Here is a 26,587-nt window from a genome sequence, read left to right on the forward strand (position 1 = left end):
AGACTTTTACTCACTTCAAATTAGAAATTTCTTTCACCTTTATGAATTATTTTCAAGTCTCATCAATTCTTGTCTGAGAAACTGAAGCAGAATCCCAAGCTCAAAAGAGGAAAGCAGAAAAAATATAAGTCTCTGTGGAATTTTTGGACAATATAAATTTTCAGACAATATATGGATAAATGTATGAATTATATAATTATATATGCAAGTCTTATCAATCATCTTTCTCAAGTATCTCTTGAATTTGAATTGGTCACTACCTCACCACAACTACTTTTAGCTAACCATAAAATCTTTCTTCCTGGATAATTTAATAGGGTAGACATCACCCAACTTACCTCTTTCATTTTCTTCTTTTTTAGAATTCATGTGTCCTTTACGCAGATGGTCATCAGATGTCTCTCTGAATCATGACCAAAATCACGTTTAACTATCACCTTTGATATATAGCTACACTCAGTCCTCCATGGCCTCACCCTGAACTGCTCCACATGCTGGAAGAACTCATGGAGGGTGGGGGGAGCATTCAACTGATCATGTCTCTATACCTTTCCCTTATTCTTCTGCTTCTGCCTAAATGTCCTCACCACTTTGTCTTCCTGAAAAACTTCCCCTCATTCTTCTAGATCAGGTTCAAATATCATCTCCTTTGTGAAATGATCCTGATTATATCTCATAATATCATGCCTTCCTCTCCTTTACATACACTTAAAATATGTTTTGTATGTCTCTATGTTTCTGTTCATGAGGCAAAGAAAGTGATTTGAAAACAGTGCTACCAGGTTTCTTACCATTAGTATCTTTAATCAAATAATATGTGATTAGAGGTTTCACAGCCAACATTTAAGACCCCTGCACTGCAAGCCATTCTCATCAGAATTGTGTCTTCCTCAGACAGTTATCTGTTCAGGTTCCAAGGTTCCCTACATGGGAATAAGAGCTGCTGGGAAGACATATGGAGTTTGTTGAGCTGGGCACACACACACACACAAAACCAAATCCATTTTTTTATTGGCAATTCAAAAGTTATATGTCTTCCAGATGACTTTTAGATTATTTTTCCCTACATTACCCTTTTGAGCTTGTGCTTCCACTTCATCTTCTCAGATAATAATCACCATCAACCAATAATATCAATTTTTGCAGGTGACTGAAACTTCTTCATGTATACCAAGCACTGTGTAAGTTCTATAGGGATAGAGTGGCCCTAAATTTTGAGTGAGGAACCCAAAAGTGAACTTGACCAGACAAGGAATAGAAACAGTGAATGATAAACAGTGGTTAGTCTGTCCAACTCCAAAGGCATTGCTCCTAGCCACACCACTGTGTGCTTCCTTGAATCAACCATTAACTAAAGAGCCTTATTTTACAAAATCCTTACTCCTAATCTCTGAGTAAATACCTTTCGTCACCTTTCTCTTGATGGCAGAGACCCAGTGACGTACTGGGAACTCCCTGGAAAGCTTATCACACTGACTGTCATGTTAAACAGGCTCATATAAGACACTCAAGATATTTCTACAAAAGCCAGGCAGTATTATTTGAAATTTCACAGACATTTGAACCATTTTACTATGTTGTAGCATTTAAGTCAGTTTGCGCTTAAGGCCATTTTGTCATCTTTTTTGTTTGGTGAGTATGTTTGGAAAAATCTTAAAATATGGTCATTGGTCTTATTTAATCTAAAAGCATAAGGAAAAGGAGACTTTAAATGACATTTTCTCTCTTTAAAAAAAAAAAAAAAACTTTATCAGGGTTGATTTCAAACACTGACAAAAGTAAAGAGAATATCATAGTAAATTCTAATGTTCCATATGTAAAATAGATAGCCAATGGGAATTTGCCCTATGGCTCAGAAAACTCAACAGGGCTCGATACCAACCAACAGGGGTGGGATGGGAAGGGAGATGGGAGGGACGTTCAAAAGGAAAGGGATACATGTATACCTATGGCTGATTCATGTTGAGGTTTGACAGAAAATAAAAAAATTCTATAAGCAATTATCCTTCAATAAAAATTAAATAAATTTTTTTAAGAATGAAAAAAAAAATTCTAAAGTTCCTCTCCCGCAGCTTTCAGTTCAGTTCAGTTCAGTTCAGTCGATCAGTCGTGTCCGACTCTTTGTGACCCCATGAATCGCAGCACGCCAGGCCTCCCTGTCCATCACCAACTCCCGGAGTTCACTCAAACTCATGTCCATCGAGTCGGTGATGCCATCCAGCCATCTCATCCTCTGTCATCCCCTTCTCCTCTTGCCCCCAATCCCTCCCAGCATCAGAGTCTTTTCCAATGAGTCAACTCTTCACATGAGGTGGCCAAAGTATTGGAGTTTCAGCTTTAGCATCAGTCTTTCCAATGAATACCCAGGACTGATCTCCTTTAGGATGAACTGGTTGGACCTCCTTGCAGTCCAAGGGACTCTCAAGAGTCTTCTCCAACACCACAGTTCAAAAGCATCAGTTCTTCGATACTCAGCTTTCTTCACAGTCCAACTCTCACATCCATACATGACCACAGGAAAAACCATAGCCTTGACTAGACGCACCTTTGTTGGCAAAGTAATGTCTCTGCTTTTGAATATGCTATCTAGGTTGGTCATAGCTTTCCTTCCAAGGAGTAAGCGCCTTTTAACTTCATGGCTGCAGTCACCATCTGCAGTGATTTTGGAGCCCAAAAAAATAAAGTCTGCCACAGTTTCCACAGTTCCCCCATCTATTTCCCATGAGGTGATGGGACCGGATGCCATGATCTTCGTTTTCTGAATGTTGAGCTTTAAGCCAGCTTTTTCACTCTCCTCTTTCACTTTCATCAAGAGGCTTTTTAGTTCCTCTTCACTTTCTGCCATAAGGGTGGTGTCATCTGCATATCTGAGGTTATTGATATTTCTCCCGGGAATCTTGATTCCAGCTTATGCTTCCTCCAGCCCACAGCTTTAGCATTCATCAACTCTTGTTTCACCTATAACTTCCGTTTCTCCCCTCACTGAGTTATCTTAAAGAAAATCTCAGATATATCATTTCATTTATATGCATTTTAGAACCTATTAGTAACTTTCTTAAGTAATGGGAATACTATTATCTACATCTAAAATATTAACAATAATTCCTTATTGACATAAAATATGCAGTCAGTGTTCAGATTTCTTCAAAGTTTGCCTCATACGTACTATTTTCACAGTTGGATTTCTTCTAATTAGAATTCACAGAAGGTGCATAATTTTTATTTAATTAATATGTACTCCTAAGTCTCTTTTAATCTATTTTCCAGTCTTTCTCCATTTTTTTTTTTTTTTTTGCAGTTTATTTTCTAAAAAATCTTAGCTTTTTGTCCTGTAAATTTGCCTTCATTTTCGAATTTGCTGATTATATCCCCATGGGGCCATTTAGTAGATTCCTCTGCTCTTTGCATTTTCCATACTCTGGTGGATAAATCTAGGGGCTTAACTTAATTGGGTTTGATTTTCTTTTTAGGACATGACTGCTTCATTGTAGTTAGTACTTATTATTAGATGTTAATAAGTCATGCTTATTATTAGATGTTTCACTGCCTTGTTGTTTTATTGTTGTTGTTTAGTCCCTAACTTTGTGTCCGACTCTTTGTGACTCCATGTAGCCCGCCAGGCCCCTCTGTTCATTGACTCAGTATATCTTAATTCATCCCTTCGTTGTCTAGCGCAAGCCTCTTCAAGGCTCTTGAGTCCTTGTGACAGAATCCAGTTGTCTTTCACAGGGTCCTTGTTTTCGGGCACAAGATGTTTCAGACTCATCTTGTAAATTTCAGTATTCACCCTTCAAATCAGCTGCTTGTCTAGGAAGCCCATTTTGAAGGAAGAAGTCATGTTTTTTATAGGCCACAATCTAGCGTCTAAATTATCACCAGATCTTTTTACCAGACAGAGGTTTTTTTTGTTATTAAAATGTTCTAATTGCTTGCTTGATTTACATCATATATGTAATATATAATGGGCTTCCACAGTGTCATTAGTGTTAAAGAACCTGCCTGCAAATGCAGGAGACATAAGAGGCATAGGTTTGGTCAGGAAGAACCCCTGGAGATGGAAATGGCAACCCACTCCTGTATTCTTGCCTGGAAAATCCCATGGACAGAGGAGCTTAGCAGGATAGAGTCCATGGGGTCGCAGAGTCAGACACAACTGAAGTGACAGCATGCACACACACACATAATATATAAATAATATAGTTAATAATTTCAGAACAACAACAATTATAAGATGATTAAAAACTAATTTTTCTTTGCTTACTATCCCCTTATGATATACGCCAGTAGAGAAAATTTTTTTTTAAAAGATAGAAATGAGCTTATTTACAAAACAGAAATAAAATCACCAAGTAGAAAATAAGCTTATGATTAAAGAAGGGGAAAAAAGGGGAGAGAAGAATACATTGAGTTTGGAATCAGCATATATAAACTACTTTACATATTGAATAAAATAAATAAACTATAAGGGCCAATATATAGCACAAGGAACTATATTCAAATCATGTAATAGTCTATAATGGAAAATAATCTGAAAAATTGTATATATATATATATATATATATATATATATATATATATATACACACACATCACATTACTTTACACCTGAAACTAACACAGCATTGTAAATCAACTTTACTTCAATTTAAGAAAAAAGAGAGCGAGATTCCACCAGAGATAAGACTATATAGGCAATTTACTGAGTTTAACTTAACTTGAAACAACTCTTTAGGTCTTAAATATACCATCGGCTCCACATAGAGTTTAGTTCTTTGTTTAATCATGCTTTTAAATTTTAAACTCCATTTATATTTTTCATTTTAATGTACCTTTGTTACTGTGCTGGGCTGTGCTTAATCACTCAGTGTGACCCAATGGATTGTCGCAGGCCAGGCTCCTCTGTCCATAGGGATTCTCCAGACAAGAGGAGTAAGTTACCATGCCCTCCTCCAAGGGATCTTCCCAACCCAGGGATTGAACCCAGATATCCCGAACTGCAGGCAAATTCTTTACCAGCTGAGCTACCCAGGAAGCCCATATATTCACGTGAAAACAGAGTTCCAAAATCAAATCAGCCAACAGGGTATATTCAGGAAAGACTAGCTTCTATCTCTGTCTTTTCCCCCGTGTTCTTTCTCTCCCTTTAGAGATAGCTATTGGGGTGATTTTATTGTATCCTGCGCTTGGAGTACAAAATGAAGCAGCACAAAGTCAAGCAGAGTCATGTCAGAGAAAACACTGGTCACAGCAAATGCCATTTTCCAACAAGCCAAGATGACTCTACACATGGACATCAGCAGATGGTCAAAACCTAAATGAGATTGATCATGTTCTTTGGGGCCAAAGATGGAGAAGCTCTATACTGGCAGCAAAAACAAAGCTTGGAGCTGACTCTGGCTCAGATAATGAGCTCCTTATTACAAAATTCAGACTTATTGAAAATGAGGAAAACCATTAGGTCATTCAGGTATGATCTAACTCTAGTACCTTATAATTATACAGTGGAGGGGATGAATACATTCAAGAGATTAGATCTGGCAGTCAGAATGCCTGAAGAACTATGGACGAAAGTTTTTAACATTGTCAAAAACAATCCCAAAGGGGAAAAAAAATAAAATAAAAGGAGGCAAAGTGGTTGTCTGAGGAGGCTTCAACAGTATGTAAACTGAGAAGTTCCAGATGTTCCAGATGGATTTAGAAAAGGCAGAGAAACCAGAGATCAAATTGCCAGCATCCACTGGATCATAGAAAAAGCAAGAGTTCCAGAAAAATATCTACTTCTGCTTAATTGACTACACCAAAGCCTTTGACTGTGTGGATCACAACAAACTGTGGAAAATTCTGAAAGAGATGGGAATACCAGATTACCTTGACCTGCCTCTTGAGAAACCTATATGCAGGTCAGGAAGCAACAGTCAGAACTGGACATGGAACAATAGACTGGTTCCAAATAGGAAAAAGAGTACGTCAAGGCTGTATATTGTCACCCTGCTTATTTAACTTATATGCAGAGGACATCATGAGAAATGTTGGGCTAGAAGTAGCACAAGCTGGAATCAAGATTGCTGGGAGAAATATCAATAATCTCAGATATGCAGATGACACTACCCTTACGGAAGAAAGTGAAAAGGAATTGAAGAGCCTCTTGCTGAAAGTGAAAGAGGAGTGTGAAAAATCTAGCTTAAAATTCAACATTCAAAAAACTAAGATCATGGCATCCAGTCCCAGCACTACATGGCAAATAGATGGGGAAACAATGGAAACAGTGACAAACTTGATTTTCTTGGACTCCAAAATCACTGCAGCCATGAAACTAAAAAATGCTTGTTCTTGGAAGAAAAGCTATGATCAACCTAAACAGCTATTTAAAAGCAGAGACATTAGTTTGCAGACAAAGATCTGTCTAGTCAAAGCTATAGTTTTTCCAGTAGTCATGTATGGATATAAGAGTTGGAGGACCAAAGAACTGATGCTTTTTAACTGGTATTGGAGAAGACTCTTGAGAGTCCCGTGGACTGCAAAGAGATCAAACCAGTCCATCCTAAAGGAAATTAGTCCTGAATATTCATTGGAAGGACTGATGCTGAAGCTGAATTCCACCTGATTTGAAGAACTGACTCATTGGGAAAAAAATCTGATGCAGGAAAATATTGAAGGCAGGAGGAGAAGGGGATGACAGAAGATGAGATGGTTGGATGGCATCACCGACTCAAGGACATGAGTTTGAGCAAGCTCCAGGAGTTGGTGATGGACAGAGAAGCCTAGTGTGCTGCAGTCCATGGGGTTGCAGAGAGTTAGACACAACTGAGTGACTGAACTGAACTAAGGAGGCTTTACAATAGCTGAGAAAAGAAGAGAAGGCAAGCGAGGCAAGGGAGAAAGGGATAAATATACCCAATTGAATGCAGAGTTCCAGAGAATAACAAGGAGAGATAAGAAGGCCTTCTTAAATGAGAAATGCAAAGAAATAGAGGAAAGCAAAAGAATGGGACAGACTAGAGATCTCTTCAAGAATATTGGAGATATCAAGAGAATGTTTCAGGCAAGGATGTGCATGATAAAGGTCAGAAACAATAAAGACCTAAGAGAAGCAGAACAGAAGAACTATACAGAAAAGGTCTTAATGACCCAGACAATCACAGTGTTGTGGTCACTCACCTAAAGCCAAACATCCTAGAGTCTAAAGTCAAGAGGGCCTTAGGGAGCATTACTATTAACAAAGTTAATGGAGGTGTCAGAATTCCCATTAAGCTGTTTAAAATCCTAAAAGATGATGCTGTTAAAGTGCCACACTCAATATGTCAGGACTGGAAACGGTCAGTTTTCATTTCCATCCCAAAGAAGAGCAATGCCAAAGAATGTTCATACTGCTACTGTACAATTGTGCTCGTTTCACATGCTAGCAAGGTTAATCCTTCAAACTATACTTCAGCATTACATGTACTGAGAACTTTCAAATGTACAGGCTGAGTTTCAGAGAGGCAGAGGAACCAGAGATCAAATTGCCAACATTTGTTGGATCATGGAGAAAGCAAGGGAGTTCCAGAAAAAAGTCTGCTTTATTGATTATGCTAAAGGCTTTGATTGTGTGGATCACAACACACTGTGGAAAATTCTTAAAGAGATGGGAGTACCAAACTACCTTAGCTGTCTTCTAAGAAACCTGTATGCAGGTCAATAAACACCAGTTAGAATTGGAAATGAAATAACTGACTGGTTCAAAGTTGGGAAAGTAGTATGTCAAGGTTGTAAACTTACATGCAGAGCATCTCATATGAAATGCTGGGCTGGATGAATCACAAACTGGAATCAAGATTGCCGGGAGAAATATCAGTAGCCTCAGATATGCAGATGACACCACCCTTATGGCAGAAAGCAAAGAGGAAGATGCCAAATAGAAGGGGAACAAGTCTAAGCAGTAACAGATATTATTTTCTTTGGCTCCAAAATCACTGTGAACAGTGACTGCAGCCATGAAATCGGAAGATGCTAGCTCCTTGGAAGAAAGGTCTGACAAACCTAGACAGCATATTTAAAGCCAGAGATGTCACTTTGCTGGCAACATTTCATAGACTCAAAGCTGTGGTTTTTCCAGTAGTCATGCATGAATGTGAAAGCAATTATAAAGAAGGCTGAGAGCCGAAGAATTAGTGCTTTGCAAATTTAGTGCTGGAGAAGATTCTTGAGAGTCCTTTGGACTGCAAGGAGATCAAACTAGTCAACTCTGAAAGAAATCGACCCTAAATATTCATTGGAAGGACTGATGCTGAAGCTGAAACTCCAGTACTTTGGCCACGCAATGTGAAGAGCCAATTCATTGGAAAAGACCCTGATACTGGGAAAGTTTGAAGGCAAAAGGAGAAGGGCAGGGCAGAGTATGAGATGGTTAGAGAGCATCACTGACTCAAAAGACATGAATGTGAAAAACTCCCAGAGATAATGGAGGACAGAAGAGTCTGATCTGATGCAGTCCATGGAATCACAAACAGGCACACATAACTTAGCGACTGAACAGCAACATATTCTATCATTATGACTTTAAATTTAAGAAATGCAGATATATTCATGGATTTTTGAGAGAGCAGATTATTATACATACTTTTCTCTTTTTTTCTTTACTTGACATATTGTAAAAATCATTCTGTAACAGTTTATAGGTATATCTTTATCTTTTAATAGATGCACAGATGGATGTATAGAGTTTATTAACTGGTTCCAATTATGACAAGTATTTAGATTATTTCCATTACTATAGCAAATACTGCTATAATCAATTGTCTTTCATTAGTCTATCTTTGGAATATATTTCTAGAATTGGAATATCTGAGTCAGATGGTAAATGCATATGGTAATTTTGTTAATACTGCCAAATTTCCACCAATGATATATGAGAGTGCCTTCTTTCTATAGCCTCACCAACAGGTTGTACATTTTTATGCCATGCAGAAATTTTGGGTCCTTTCCTCAATTGATTGTTTGATTGATTTTTACATAATATGTATCAATCTTTTTCTTTATGGACTTTATGACTCAAAATCTTTATGACTTATGACTCAAATGGACTTTGGATTTTGAGTCATAAGTCCATAAAGAAAAAGATTGATACATATTATGTAAAAATCAATCAAACAATCAATTGAGGAAAGGACCCCAAATTAGGAAAGTTTAGAAGGCAATGGCACCCCACTCCAGTACTCTTGCCTGGAAAATCCCATGGCTGGAGAAGCCTGGTAGGCTGCAGTCCATGGGGTCGCGTAGAGTCGGACACGACTGAGTGACTTCACTTTCACTTTTCACTTTCATGCATTGGCGAAGGAAATGGCAGCCCACTCCAGTGTTCTTGCCTGGAGAATCCCAGGGACGGGGGAGCCTGGTAGGCTGCTGTCTTATGGGGTCGCACAGAGTCGGACATGACTGAAGCAACTTAGCAGTAGGAAAGTTTATGCATTCTCAGTTTACAGAAGAAATCCTCATTCAGCCTTGTAGTACTTAAGATATTAATTATTTACAATGATATCTCTTATTCCACATGGAATTTAGCATAGTGGATAATATAGAATTAGATCCAATCTTGCCTATTTGTATCACTACCTACCTATTTTAACTTCATGAAAATTCCATCTTTTCATGACTAATTTGAAATAGCAATTTACTGTATACTAAAATTTCATATACAATGTTAGGTCTATTTGTGAATTTTGTAACATGTTATATTAATTTATCCTTCTATATTCATGAGACTACTTATATTTCTTTAATTACAGAAGTTATAAAATGTATTTTAATCATGTAAGGTTGGTTCTACCTCATTGCTCCTATTTATCAGGAATCTTTTTTATGCTCTTTCAAATAAATTTCAAAATTACATTGTCTGAGCCCATAACAAAATATCATGGTGTTTTTACAGAATTTGCTTGAACTTAGAAATTAACTAAGAGAAAACTGACATTTTTATTGATAATGAGTCTGTCAATCCAAAACCATGGAAATTCCTGACCTTTGTTTCAAATCTACTTTTCAGTTTTATAATTTTCCTCATATAGGTCTCGAACATTTCTTGCTAAGTATACTATTTTTATCATTATTAGATTTGATAGATATAGATAAAGATGTAAACATAGGGTATAGATAGATAGATAGATAGCAAATAACTAATTTAGTGACTTTTTCACCTACAATCATGTATTGTATTTCATGCCTGTATTTCATGTTCCTATGCCCTTCTGTCCACAGTATCACACTACTTTTTATATCACTGGCTTTTTCAGAGGGCATGTTGCTGCTGCTGCTGCGTCACTTCAGTCGTGTCCGACTCTGTGTGACCCCATAGACGGCAACCCACCAGGCTCCCCCGTCCCTGGGATTCTCCAGACAAGAACACTGGAGTGGGTTGCCATTTCCTTCTCCAATGCATGAAACTGAAAAGTGAAAGTGAGGTCACTCGGTCATGTCTGACTCTTAGCGACCCCATGGACTACAGCCCACCAGGCTCCTCCATCCATGGGATTTTCCAGGCAAGAGCACTGGAGAGGGGTGCCATTGCCTTCTCCAGAGGGCATGTTAACCAACCACAAAAACAATACTTGTAGAAAGTGAATTGTTCAGCAACACAATGTGTGCGTGTGCTAAGTCGTTTCGATCATGCCCAACTCTTTGACACACCGTGGGCTGTGGCCTTCCAGGCTCCTCTGTCCATGGGACTCTCCAGGCAAGAATACTGGAGTGGGTAGTCATTCCCTTCTCCAGGCAATCTTCCCAATTCAGGGATCGAACCCAGGTCTCCCACATCACAGGTAGATTCTTTACCGTCTGAGCCACCAGGGAAGCCCCAGCAACACAGTAACAAATACAGATTCCTTAAATTTCAGTACCTTCTCTAGTTCTTTTTTTCCCCCCCGGCTATACATCTTGTGGTATCTTAGTTCCCTAACCAGGGGTCAAACAAGTGCTCCCTACAATGAAAGTTTGGAGTCTTCACCACTGGATCACGAGGGAAGTCCCTCTAGTTCTTAAATGAAGGGTCAAGATGCATATTTGTAATATAAGGCGGCACAACACAAACTATATGTTCTTCATCAAATTATTATCCATTATATTATCAGAAACCTTAAATATAATTAGGAGATGCATCTCAATATGCTGAATATTTTTTAGTGAAGAATTGGGATTTTGGTAACCTTAATAGCACAAATTTACAATGTTGACCAAATTAACTATGACTTGACTGTTATTTTACCAAATAAATAAAATTTTCAACTGGCTAACTTGAGAATTTCTTCTTAATGTGTGTGTGTGTGTGTGTGTGTGTGTGTGTTTCACTACAGATTAAATTCCCATACCTCCTATTCTGATATTTAGTGACTGAAAATGATTTGCTGGGGGGCTTCCTTGGCAGCAGTCCAGTGCAAACAATCTAGAGAGCTACAGTTCTACATTAAAAACAGGCTAAATTAATCTTAATTATCCTTTGGCTGATCCTCCTGGCTTCAAACTGATTCATTAGTGCCCACATATACAGTACAACAAAGTAAAGAATTTTTTTTCTCTTAAAGATTTTATTTCCCAAACTCTCTTTTTATTTAAAAACAGGTTGCCACCACAGCATAGTAGATTGCATTGCTGTCCCCAGTCCTCTGCTGTTCTGGTGTCAACACGCTTGTCTTGGCTTCATTGTGCTGGAGTGAGCTTTCTCATCCCTTGACCTTAATCAGCGGCTTATGACAAGAAATGGCAAAATACCATTTCTGAACCTAGAACTTAAGAAGCCTTACGTGATTCTTTTTGCCCTCTTGCAGCTCCGCTATTGCCATAAGAAAAGATACATCCCAACTTGCTCAAATTCTCACGCTCAATTATGGTTCCAATCACCAATTCCAATGTGTGTTGGGAAGAGGTGGGGGAGTTTCCCACACCGCCAAGCGGTTCATAGGCCCCATTTGAATGTCCTACCATTCGACTCAGTTCTGACACTTATCTACCCAGAGACAGCATCTGAGTCTCTAGATGAAGACTGCCCCCACCCCGTTCAGATGCCAGTAACAAGTCCAGGCTGTGACCTTGCTTCTGACGGACTGGCTAGAGACTGTAGGTTCTAAGAGACCCTTTCTTGGGTTCTATTAATTTTCTGAAGCAGCTCACAGAGTTCAAAGAAACATTTGACTTGCTGGATCACTGGTTTATTATAAGAGATTTTCACTCGGGAATAGCCAGATGGAAGAGCTGCCCAGGGCGAGGTGCAGTATGAAGATGAGGAGGGTGACCGGCAAAGGGTGAGGAGCTTTGATGTCCTGTCCAGGTGCCACTCTCCCTGCTTCTCCAGCTGTTCACCAGCTCAGAGGCTCTCCAAATCCCACCTCTTTGGTTTTTGGAGAAGGAAATGGCAGCCCTCTCCAGTATTCTTGCCTGGAAAATCCCATGGATGGAGGAACCTCGTAGGCTACAGTCCATGGGGTCACAAAGAGTCGGACACGACTGAGCAACTTCACTTTCTTTCTTTCTTATTACACAGACATGGCTGATTCAATCATTGGCCTCAGCCTCTCTCCTTTACCTGAAGGTCAGGAAGTGGCACTAAAAATTCCAACCCTGTAATCACATTACGCTCAAGGCAACCAGCCCCCATCCTTAGGTATGGCCGCTTGTCATCTCATTAACATGACAAAAGACACCTTTATCTCCCTCATCACATAGAAAATTCCAAGGGCTTTAAGAGCTCTGGGCCAGAAATGGGAATGAAGATCAAATATACACTTCTTATTACAGATCACAAAATCACACTAATGCACGAGGACAAGGAGAATAGGAAACGTAAGCAAGAGTTGCCCCCGCTGCCTCACAGATCTGCAGTGCAGAAGAGAGCTGTCCCAGGTGCCCCGCATGAAGAACACCACGTAAAGAGGCCCCAGCTACAGCAGGAGGGCTTCACTCGACCCACAGACTCACAAGGTTATGAACTGATGGTTCCATAAATCCTTGAAAGTTAGAGCTGTTTGTCACACAGCAGTAAATGGCTAACTCAGCAATTAGTCACATCTGCACACCAAATTCTGACTTAGAGTCTTGGGCTTTTCTTTTTCTTTCACCCTCTAATTCACTCAGTCGTAACCTCTATAATGTTTCGGCGGTGTCACATTCTTTCCATTTTCTCTATCATTGCTCTCTTCATGCCTTATCATCACATATCTGAATTATTGCAATGATCTTCATACTGGCCTTTGATTTCCTTTCTCTTGAATCCATCTTTCTCAGAGATACCAAAGTAGTATTTTGTTTGTTTTGTTCTGCAAATTACAGATCTGATCATGTCCACTCTTTGCTCGGAAACCTTAGAGTAATGCCTGCTAAATCACAGTACTTTTTCCTCACCTTTTTCATAATGGATTATAGTCACAAGTTTTCCTATGGTATCTAAAGAGGGACTGAATGTGAATGTTCGCAACAGCCCTTCTCCAACAGCACAAACTGTCTCCCTCTTAGCCTTGTGCTGGATGATTGGTCATTGTGCAAATACAACTCTATAACCAAAATCAGGCTTCTATCTCTCCAATTTTACCTTCTATTATTTTTCCTCTACCTCTGCTGAATCTATTATGTTTGCCTCACTGAACTAGCTGCCTTATTCCCAGACAGGCTTTTGGTCTCTACAGTAGTGCTCAGCCCTCTGGGCCTCAAGGTCAAGCTGAAAAATTTCTCTTTGCAAAGATTTGTTTAACATCTTCTTCCACTCCTACTCCAAGGTGCCACTATTCTGGGTGTCAACAGAACTGCAGTCTTATCATATGGATATTGCATTTATTTGTATCATCGTATTTCTTGCAGAAGTGTCTCCTACTTAGAAGAATGAACCTTGTCCTACTCACCAGGGCTAGCACAGCACTTGACCCTTCGTAGGCATAGTACTGAAATGATAGATAAACTACTCCTACAAAACCATCCAAGTGATACTTGAAAGTCTGTGGTGCAAGGTTTTCCTGCTAAATAAGCTTGAATAGGATTTATTTTATTTTCTTATTAAAAATTCTTTTCAACTTGAAATTATTTAGAAATCAGAGACTTGATGAAGCTCCAGGGATACTCTCATGGAGGAGTATAATTTGTCAAATTAAATGAGTTTTCAAGGTAGATTTTACACATGCTAATTAATAACATTTGAAGGAATGCCTGATTTAATAAGACTATTGCACATGCAAAAGTGTTTTAATAAATTAAAGTCAGAGAAAACTGATACCAAAAATGTGAATGCAATTATCATTTGACCATTCTTATCCCAAAGTTATAAGTATTCAACAGGTTATTTATGCAACAGAATGAAGAAATTAATTTTCAGCTTTGGAATTATTATATAATCACTTCTAACAAATAGGGGCTTCTCTGGTGGCTCAGACGGTAAAGCGTCTGCCTGCAATGTGGGACCCAGGTTCAATCCCTGGGTTGGGAAGATCCCCTGGAGAAGAAAATGTCAACCCACTCCAGTACTCTTGCCTGGAAAATTCCAAGGACTGAGGGGCCTGGTAGGCTATGGTTCATGGGGTCACAAAGAGTCAGACATGACTGAGTGACTTCACTTTCATTTTCTAACAAATACAGGCATTATATTTGTATAATGTACATATTACATTACTATAGTATATATTACATATATATTATAACAAATTTATTTGAAAAAGGAAAGAAATAGATGTATCATTTAATACGTTAAATATAAAATAAGCTCACTATTGAATACATATGTGAGCCTATAGGTACTAATTATACAAGATGTAATAGTAAAGCTTGCAAACAGCAAAAAGTACTACGTGTTCAGTTATCACCATAGTTAATGGTTCAGAAAACAGAGCACAAGATCTCTCAACATGGTTTATGCTCTCCACATCACTGTTCTACCTTGACAGATGATCCTATTCCTTAACTCAAAGTTTCAGAATCCTGCTTTTCATCTCGTGATAAATTTGAAGATAAAGTATTGTCTCTTAGATGGAGAATTTGTGAATTAAATTTGAGGTTCTGGGTATAATGAGAGCCCACTGGAGGCTTGAAAATTCACATAAGGGCAGAACCAAGAGAATAAGATCAAGTTCATATCTCTAACTGCTCCTGGGAAGTTAGGAAGAAAGGAAAGTTTTAAACAAAGTCATCTATTATGAGCACCTGTTTTTTCTGAATCACTTGCATTTTTCTCTCTTGCTTAAAAGAAAAGTGTAAATTTCTAACAACAGGTCTTCAGTTCCTAGAAAAGTGTTTTCCCAAGTGATGTGCACAGAACAATCCACAATGGCAGAAAAATAAAACACTAAAGATTCTTTATATGTATATGTTATCTTATCGTCTTTAGTTCAAATGCTCTATTATCACCTGTTCGCAGTATATGCATATATTTTTTCACACTATAATGAGCATTTTTTCCCTAAAAAAATAAAAATATATTGGAATATATCACTGTAGATTATTTTTATGTACAACACAAAATCCCAAAATTTTGGAAGGAATACACAATATAAATCAGTTAGGTTTGGAAACAATTATAAACTTCAAATTTACACATTTTTAATGTACAAAAAAGAATTTCATTAAGATTTACTGTAGACACATATGACTCTCAGCAAAGCCCTCTCTTGATGCCTCTCCTTAGTCCTTTGATTCAGAAGATCAAGTGTCACATTTATTATACAACATATACTCTGGAAGACTGCAAGAAGACTCGGAGCTTGTTTCTAAAGCATACTGAAACATACGGAAGTCTCAGGACGCACAAGTAAGCTGGTTTAAAGACCATATTACTTAGTACTAACTGAACAAATCCTCACAAAAACGGATAAGTGGCTTCTTCGCAAAAGCACAAGGAAAAACAAGTAACTGGCGATTTTGGTATTTTGCCAAAATTAAGACACTGGCAGAGTTAATATTGTTTTACCCCTGGCATGATCATACTATCTGTTCCATACCAACATATAGACAATGGCCACGTAAGCAAATATGAGAAGAGAAAAACTGGATATCCCAAATTATGGATAGATTATTTAATGAGTGTCACAAATCCATATTACTAAGGAGGAACTGTGCCCTAAAGTTATATTACATCCTAAGATATTACGCTTTTACTGGCTCACTGAATACTTTCCTAATTTATAAATTATATCTTTCAAAATGTATATAATTACATACATGAATAAATAAATATGTGTAAATAAATGGTTATGATTACATAAATAGTATGCCTCAAACTATATTTATTACTGGGAATACATGCTTTAATTCTTAATAGATAAGAGTGAGTAATTAAAAATTTGAATACTAGAACTCTAGAGAATATAAAACTCTGCTTTAATGTTCTTTAAAGAACTGTTATGTGAGTAGTTACCTTTATAAACCATATTAACTGTGTGACGGATAGAATATTCGATGCTGTTGCTATTGTTCAGTTGCTAAGCCCTGTCTGACTCTTTGCGACCCCATGGACCGTAGCACACCAGGCTCCTCTGTCCTCCACTGTCTCTCAGCATGCCTACATGCTAAGTCACTTCACTCATGTTTAACTCTTTACAACACTATGAACTATAGCCCAGCAAGCTCCTCTATCCATGGGATTCTCCAAGCAAGAATACTGGAGTGGGTTACCATGCCTTTCTCACTGTTTCTTGGGGTGTGCTCAAATTCCTGTCCATTGAATCAGTGGTACTATCTCTTCCTCTACCACCCCTTCTCCTTTTGCCTTCAATCTTTCCCAGAATCAAGGTCTTTTCCAGTGAGTCAGCTCTTCATACTTTATCACTGGGGAAGGAAATGGCAATCCACTCCAGTATTCTTGCCTGGAGAATCCCATGGACAGAGGAGCCTGGTGGGCCATGGTCCATGGGGTCGCAGAGTGGGACACAACTGAACTGACTAAGCAGGCAGCTCTTTGCATCAAGTGGCCAAAGGATCGAAGCTTCAGCTTCAGCATTACTCCTTCCAATGAATATTTAAGACTGATTTCCTTAAGGATTTATTGGTTTGATCTCCTTGCAGTCCAAGTGACTCTCAAGAGTCTTCTCCAGCACCACAATTCAAAAGCATCACTTCTTTGGCACTCAGCCTTCTTTATGGACCAACTCTTACATCTGTTTATGACTACTAAAGAAACCATAACTTTGACTATACAGACATTTGTCTGCAAAGTGAGGTCTCTTTTTTTTAATACATGTCTAAGATTGTTATCGCTTTCCTTCCAAGAAGCAAGCATCTTTTAATTTCACAGTCGTAGTCAGCATCCATAGTGATTTTGGAGCCCAAGAAAATAACATCTGTCACTGTTTCCACTTTTTCCCCTTCTATTTACCATGAAGTGATGGGGCTGGGTGCCATGATCTTAGTTTTCTAATGTTCAGTTTCAAGTCAGCTCTCTCACTCTCCTCTTTGATCCTTTTCAAGAGGCTCTTTGGTTCCTCTAGAGTCATCTCATCTGCTTATCTAAGGTTGCTGACATTTCTCCTGGGCGATCTTGATTCCAGTTTGTGATTCATTCAGCCTGATATTTTGCATGATGTACTCTGCATAGAAGTTAAATAAGCAGGGTGACAATATACATCTGGGTCATTGTTGTTCAGTCGCTCAATCGTGTCTGACTCTTGGTGACCCCATGGACTTCAGCATGTTAGGCTTCCCTGTCTTTCACCATCTCCTGGAGCACTGGACTTTACTTTCACCACCAGACACATTCACAACTGAGCATTTTTCCTGCTTTAGCCCAGCCACCTCATTCTTTCTGAAACTATTAGTAATTTTTCCTCTGCTCTTTCCTAGTAATATATTGGACACTTTCTGACCTGAGGAGCTCATCTTCTGGTGTCATATCTTTCTGTCCTTTCATACTATACAAGGGGCTCTCCAGGCAAAAATACTGGGCTGGATTGCTAGTTCCTTCTCCAAGAATGTTGGAATATAGTGCTCTTTGTTTTTAATAGTTTTTATCTTACATAGCAGCTCTAAAAAGTTTATTTTTTGACTTCGCTTATTTCTTTATTGGCTGTGCTGGATTTTCATTTCTGCATGGTCTTTTCTTTAGCTGTGGCGAGCAGGAGCTACTCTCTACTTGCAGTGCACAGGCTTCTCATTGCAGTGGCCTTTCTTGACACTGAGCACAGGCTCTAGAAGTCACTGCCTTCAGTAGCTGCACCACGAGGGCTCAGCAGTTGTGGGTCCTGGACTCTAGAACATAGGCTCAATAGTTGTGCACAGACTTAGCTGCTCTGTGGCGTGTGGAGTGTTCCCAGCCTAGAGATCAAACCTGTCTCTTCGGCACTGGCAGGTTCCCAGCCTAGAGATCGAACCTGTGTCTTCAGCATTGGCAGATGGATTCTTTACCACTGAGCCACCAGGGGAGCCTCTATACTACTCTTTTGATTTCAACTGGAACTCAGCTTATTTATCTTTGGCACTCAGTTTTTCTGTGGGGTTGACTAGGTCCTCTAGAAGCCCAACTCACCTGCACTGAAACCTACAAAAACATAGTAATATTGACAGATATCATTTATAACTCTTGACCTCTAAGAACTAACAGTCAAGTCAGTTAATAGGAAAAAAGCATAATTAGCATTTAAATGTTAATCTTTTAAACATCATTTTATACACTAAGGAAAAAATTTTAAGTAAGATATAAGAATAGAATTGAATTAAATTGCCAGACCTCAATTGATCATTTTCAATTTTTTAAAAACCAGAAATTATAATGACACCTACCTTTTTATTTCATATGAAATTAATATATTAATAAAATAGTACATAGATTTTTTCTTCTCTTGAAAAACATTAGGACTAAGTTTTTACTGCTAAATCATTAACTTTTAAAAGATAATGATATAAATGAATATTATTTAGGAATAGTGAAAAATTACTGGCCCAGAAAATGAAATTAATTTTAAACTGTCCTATTAAAGAATGCAATTTTACATCAAAATAAATGTTTTCTTAAAACGTTGTTTGTGAAGCACTCTCTATAAATAAATTTTAATTTTTTTCTTCAGTTGAGGAATCATTTGTTCAACAAACTAAAATAAGGGCATGATAAACATCTCAATAATACTTTTAGCAAATGTGTACACTTTCTAGATGCTTTTTATGTTACCAAATCCTTCATGGCCCACCTAAAATCAACTTCTTTGTGGTCATAAATCATTTCTAGTTTGAGTGCAGATATTTTTCACTCCTACATGTAGCCTGTTCTACTCTAGTGGGAAACTTCTCATAATGTTTCCAGTGTGTGTTTTTATTCTGTGTTATGTGCATATGTAATATGGGGCATGAAGTACAGTAAGGGAAAATGAAGTGAAGACATACTCTTATATCAACAACCTTTTCTTGAAGTACTGGCAATTAGTACCAAAGATTACATCAGCTTCATAAAATTCAGACAGTTAAAGAAAAGCACAATATACAATGAGCCACATTACTGAAGGAACCAGTCATAAGTTAGAGAGAGCAGTTAATTCTTTATGATTTAAAATTTGAGTGTTCCTTAGTGGAACATTCCTGCATTTCTTGGCCTCCTTCTTTTATTTAGAAGTCCAAATTTGGTTGCTTCACTGCCTATTAGAATCTAAGGGAGAGAGTAGGAAAAGAAAGTAAAGGAAGTAAAATTCGTATCAGTAAAAGTACCTGTTAGCAATTCTCATTTAAAATTGGGTAAGAAGAGACATTGAAATAATTTGCTAAACTGAGATTTAGGTTTTATCTCATTGCCCAGGATGATGCAATTTTTACTCTCAAATAAAGAAATCAGGCTTTCTTAGTTTGTTGTTATCTGTTGGGATTATAGAAGGAAACGCTTTGTATTAATCACAAAATAAATGTATGCTTGCCTCCAAGAGGTCATCAGATGAGGATGAGGGACCAAGTTTGCAGGTCCAGACAGGACACAGAGGCTCCTCTGTGTCAACCACTTTATGCTAACACCAATTAAGACTTGATCAAGAATAAGCTTCCCTGGTGTCTCAGACAGCAAAGAATCTACCAGCAATTCAGGAGACCTGAGTTTGATCCCTGGGTCGGGAAAATCCCTGGGCTACCCACTCTCATTGTGACACTACAGTCAAGTAGACACAGAAAAAGCACACTGAACACTTCTGATTTAGATAGAGTTCCACGAGGTGCCCAACGCTGTCCCTCATTCTCCTTCATCCTCCTTGCTTCATTTTTCTCTGTGATATTTAATCCCATCTGCTTTACTTAGTTTTTCCTTTGTTTTTAGTTCGCCTCCCCCTCTAAAATGTAATATTCAGGAGGGTAGTGATGTTTGTCTTCATACTCACTGCTGTATCTCCTGCTCCAGTACAGGGCCCAGCATATCAGTTCAGTTCAGTTCAGTCGCTCAGTCGTGTCCGACTCTTTGTGACCCCATGAATCACAGCACGCCAGGCCTCCCTGTCCATCACCAACTCCCGGAGTTCACTCAGACTCATGTCCATCGAGTCGGTGATGCCATCCAGCCATCTCATCCTCTGTCATCCACTTCTCCTCCTGCCCCTAATCCCTCCCAGCATCAGAGTCTCTTCCAATGAGTCAACTCTTCACATAAGGTGGCCAAAGTACTGGAGTTTCAGCTTCAGCATCATTCCCTCCAAAGAAATCCCAGGGCTGATCACCTTCAGAATGGACTGGTTGGATCTCCTTGCAGTCCAAGGGACTCTCAAGAGCCTTCTCCAACACCACAGTTCAAAAGCATCAATTCTTTGGTGCTCAGCCTTCTTCACAGTCCAACTCTCACATCCATACATGACCACAGGAAAAACCATAGCCTTGACTAGATGAACCTTTGTTGGCAAAGTAATGTCTCTGCTTTTGAATATGCTATCTAGGTTGGTCATAACTTTCCTTCCAAGGAGTAAGCGTCTTTTAATTTCACGGCTGCAGTCACCATCTGCAGTCATTTGGGAGCCCCCCAAAATAAAGTCTGACACTGTTTCCACTGTTTCCCCATCTATTTCCCATGAAGTGATGGGGACCAGATGCCATGATCTTCGTTTTCTGAATGTTGAGCTTTAAGCCAACTTTTTCACTCTCCTCTTTCACTTTCATCAAGAGGCTTTTTAGTTCCTCTTCACTTTCTGACATAAGGGTGGTGTCATCTGCAATGTGAGGTTATTGATATTTCTCCCAGCAATCTTGATTCCAGCTTGTGCTTCTTCCAGCCCAGCGTTTCTCATAATGTACTCTGCATATAAGTTAAATAAGCAGGGTGACAATATACAGCCTTGACATACTCCTTTTCCTATTTGGAACCAGTCTGTTGTTCCATGTCCAGTTCTAACTGTTGCTTCCTGACCTGCATACAGATTTCTCAAGAGGCAGGTCAGATGGTCTGCTATTCCCATCTCTTTCAGAATTTTCCACAGTTTACATATAGTAGTTACTAAATAAATATCTGTCAAGTGTAAATGACACCTGCTGTCCGCTTCTTTGCCTATGAGGCCAGAAATATACAGCTGCCACACTGACACCACAGGTGTCATCCAAGTGCCTTCCCTACCGCTGCAGTTTGCAGAAGTTTAGCAGACAGGAAACACTGGGTGGGGAGCTCACCCCCTTCCTACTTCCTCAAACCTCAGTAAAAACGGCCTGGGAAAACGAAGCCAAGCTACAGTTTCTAAAATAAAGTAGAAAACATAAATGTCTACTTGTTCTTGAAAATGTTAGTCACTCAGTCGTGTCCAGCTCTTTGCAACCCCATGGATGGTAGCCCACCAGGCTCCTCCGTCCATGGAATTCTCCAGGCAAGAATACTAGAGTGGACAACTCAGGGATATGCCCAACCCAGGGATCAAACCTAGGTCTTCTGAATTGCTGGCAGGTTCTTTGCTGTCTAAGCCACCAGGGAAGATTATTCTTGACCAAGTCTTAACTGGTGTTAGCTTGAAGTTGTTGACACAGAGAAACCAAAGAACTTTGATAAAGGCTTGGCAACCCAAACACAACACTGAAAGCTCAAGATGGTGCCTTGGCTTCCCACTGCCATCGCTTCCAATCCAAACAGAGGTGCCGTCTCACAGTGCTTTCCACGCTGGAGGCACAGCTACCTTTAACGGCTAAAGCCACAGCTACCCTTGAAAGACATTAAGGTTGTCGAAGTCACTGTGCCTACCCATCACACTGTACCATCTTGTTTATTCTCATAACACTGCTGAGTTGAGTGTTTCTGTCAATTTCAGCTGAGAAAACCGATGTTTCGAGAAGGTGATTGGAGCTACAGTTTCCAGTGAAACTGCTTCTCCTCTCACATCCTACTCTGGGGTCTCAACTGCTTACAGCTCCTAAATGCTAAGTTCTGTTATTCTTCCCACTTTTCAGAGGGAAATCAAGCCCCACAAAGCTCAAATGGTTTACTCAGAACAACAGAGTGGACGGGAAAGAGCTGAGATTCCAAATTCACACTCGTAACCACCTCACTGCACTGCTTCCTACTGTCTCCTCATGCAGAAGCTGACAAAAAGAATGCAACATACACTTATACAGCATATTAATATTACAAAACCTTCTCACACATTATCCCATTCAATTTGAGCAGAGATTAAAATATATATAAAATGATTATGCAAGCAACCCCAGACTTAATGTCTCAGAGAATAAACAGAAAAGGCAGCTAAAGTGATGGTGACTATTTCCCTCCTTCCGTTGAACTGGCAGAAGCTGGAGACCATTGTGAATCAACTGGGAGACCTCTCCAATACCTCTTTATTTTCTCTCAGCTTTCTGGCAGTTTTACATTCATAGTTGATCCATTGCCTCCTGAGTTCTGGATAAAATGCGATTTAATTAGGAAATTTCCATACACACTCACTCTCTCTCTCTACATTGAATTATACTAGGTTAGATCCAGGAAATATCAAGTGCCAATGAAAAAGCACTTTGTCTTAAGATTATGTGTGTGTGTGTGTGTGTGACTTTTTAGCTGGTGTTTTTCATAAGTGTCAAAATACTGGATACATATATATGTATGGATGATTCTTTTTGCTGTTTGCCTGAAACTGCCACGACACCGTTAAGCAACTGTGCCTCAATACAAAATTAAAAATTAAAAAAATATAGACGTGTCAAAATAATCTCTTCCTGTAGCATAGAAGTATCTGATTTTTCATAGACTGGGTAATAAGATTGGTGGAGCTAGGGTTTATGCTCATAATTACAGCCCTGGGATTCACCTTTCACAGAGGCAGTATGCAACCCTAAGTATTAAATCAAGGCTACAGGAAGTCCCTTGCTATGAAGAGGGGTTCCAAATGCTCAAAAAAAAAAAAAAAATCTCTTGGTAGCTGAAGCCCATTTGCCAAAACCAAGAGCCTTGAGCTGGGGCAGCACTTGGTCCTTCTCCCCTGTATGTGCATCTCTGCATACAGTTGTGTTATGTACACAATTGTGTTATTGTGTTATGTGCAATTGTGTTATGATCAACAGATGCTGCTTAGCAAATGATTTTGGGGTCTATTTGGTATAAGTCTGAGCAGGAAGACAGTTGCTGCAAGGCAGACAGTGCTAAGCCTACTGAAGAGATCCTTGGGACAGGAACAAAAAACATCTAGTGGGTCCAGGCCCCCATGGACACTGACTGGAGTCTAGTGAGGCTTCCGGAATCAATCTTACAGGCACTGGATGTCTGACAGAGGAGGGCACATGTTTGAAAAGGAGTAACCCCTGTTACTAAGTTGCCAGGGTGGTTATCAAAGAACAAAGACATAAGAATTTTGCCTCTAGGAAGTCAGACCTTGGTTGCAATCACCTGTGAGGTGTCTGTTGTGGTACTTTTGCATGGGGATTACCACCTGGTGCTTCTTATATTTCACTTCCCTGCAACTCTACCCCCGCCTTGTCATTGTAATACCCAGAGCACATCAACCTCTCTTTGCTCCTTGACCTTTTCATGCCCTGATTTCCCTCTATGAAATGCCCTTTTCCACCCCATTCATACCCCTGAGTCAAGCTAATTCATCCTACAGGTATTTGCTTTGAGATCATTTCCTTGATAAAGCCTCTGCAGACCACATGACACCCACACCAAGGGAAGGAAATTACTTGTGTTCTGTTTTCTAATTATCTGTCTGGTGTCTCTCTCCACCACTCAGCTCTAACTGAGGGACTGTGTCATGTTTACTACTGCTTCATCAGAGTTCAACATGGAACCCTCCTACACTGCTGGTGGAAGTGTGAATTGGTACAACCACTATGGAGAACGGTATAGAAATTCCTGAAAAACCTAAAAATAGAGCTACCTTATGATCCAAAAATCCCACTCCTGAGCATATATCCAGAGAAAACAAATTCAAAGAAATACATACACCCCCAATGTTCATTTATAATTGCTAAGACAATAGAAGCAGCCTATATGTCCATTGACAGGTGAATGGATAAAAAAGCTGTCAATGTATGGCAAAACCAATACAATATTGTAAAGTAAAAAAAATAAAAATAAAAAAGATGTGATATGTATGCATATATAAATATATATAAAATCACTTATATGTGAAATCTAAAAAAAATACAAAAAAATAATTTGCAAACAGCAATAGACTCTCACAGACATAGATAACAAACATGATTCCCAGAGAAGATAGGGACTAGGAGAGGGAGAGATAAATTAGGAGTTTGGAATTAACATATACTCACTACTATAAATGGGCTTCCCTGGTGGCTCAGAGGTTAAAGCATCTGCCTGCAATGTGGGAGACCTGGGTTCGATCCCTGGGTCAGGAAGATCCCCTGGAGAAGGAAATGGCAATCCACTCCAGTATTCTTGCCTGGAGAATCCCATGGGCAGAGGAGCCTGGTGGGCTACGGTCCACGGGGTCACAAAGAGTCGGACACGACTGAGTGACTTCACTTTCTTTCACTACTATAAATAAAACAGGTAAATACCAATTACCTATTACATCATACAGAGAACCACACTCAATGTTTTGTAGTTACCTATAATGGAAAAGAATTTGAAAAAGAGTATTTCTATATATATATATATAAGTATGTAGATATACATCTGAATCACTTTGTTGCAACTTGAAACTAATACAACATTGTAAATTAACTATTCTTCAATTAAAAAAAAAACATGATGCTGGCACATAGTAGTAATTCAACAAATACTTAAAGGACAAATGAATAAATAAAGAGAAAACTTTCATAACATGTATCATTACTTTAAACAAAAAATCAGCTGATGAACTCCATGTGGTTGAAGCAGATATATATATATATATATATCTTTTGAAGTCTAAACTCAGAGCAGTTAAGGCTGAAATCTCCCTACAGTTAGAAAATCAGCAATGACACCAGGAACAATCAGTCTGAGGTAAACCATAGTAAAAAGCTAAACTGGGAAATGCAAGTTGGAGGGGAAAAAACAGGTTTATGGACAAAGAAATGTATTCAAACATTTAAAAAACAAAACTTTAGGCTTATTATGAAGAACTTTATTAACAACAGGAAAGAATTATAATAGATACTCTATACTAACATACATATCTAAATACAATTATTCTTATGTTGACAGTACTTGAAATAAATGAACATTTTTATCCCATTATCAAAAAATAGTTTTGTGTTCTCTACACTGCCAAGTGGAAATGATCACTTTCAGTTCAGTTCAGATCAGTCACTCAGTTGTGTCCGATGCTTTGCAACCCTACGGACTGCAGCACACCAGATTTCGTGTTCATCACCAAACTCCTGGAGCTTACTCAAACTCATGTCCATTGAGTTGGTGATGTCATCCAACCATCTCATCCTCTGTCATCTCCTTCTCTTCCTGCCTTCAATCTTTCCCAACATCAGGGTCCTTTCCAGTGAGTCCATTCTTCGCAACAGGTGGCCAAAGTATTGGAGCTTCAGCTTCAGTTCTTCCAATGAATATTCAGGACAGATTTCCTTTAGGATGGACTGGTTTGATCTCCTTGCAGTCCAAGGGACGCTCAAGACTCTTCTCCAACACCACAGTTCAAAAGCATCAATTCTTCATCATTCAGCCTTCTTTATAGTCCAACTTTCACATCCATACATGACTACTGGAAAAACCATAGCTTTGACTAAACTGACCTTTGTCAGCAAAGTAATGTCTCTGAAGTTTAATATGCTGTCTAGGTTGGTCATAGCTCTTCTTCCAAGGAGCAAGTATCTTTTAATTTCATGGCTGCAGTCACCATCTGCAGTGATTTTGGAACCCCAAAAAAGTCTGCCCCTATTTCCATTGTTTCCCCATCTATTTGCCATGAAGTGATGGGACCAGATGCCATGATCTTAGTTTTCTAAATGTAGAGTTTTAAGCCATCTTTTTCACTCTCCTCTTTCACTTTAAATAAGAGGCTGTTTAGTTCATCTTTGCTTTCTGCCATAAGGGTGGTGTCATCTACATATCTGAGAATATTGATATTTCTCCTGGCAATCTTGATTTCAGCTTGTGCTTCATCCAGCCCAGTGTTTCTCATAATGTACTCTGCATATAGGTTAAATTAGCAGGGTGACAATATACAGCCTTCACGTACTCCTTTCCTGATTTGGAACCAGTCTGTTGTTCCATGTCCAGTTCTAACTGTTGCTTCCTGACCTGCATACAGATTTTCCAGGAGGCAGGTCA

This window comes from Bos javanicus, chromosome 14 (genome assembly GCF_032452875.1).
Source record: "Bos javanicus breed banteng chromosome 14, ARS-OSU_banteng_1.0, whole genome shotgun sequence".
Taxonomy (NCBI): Eukaryota; Metazoa; Chordata; class Mammalia; order Artiodactyla; family Bovidae; genus Bos; species Bos javanicus.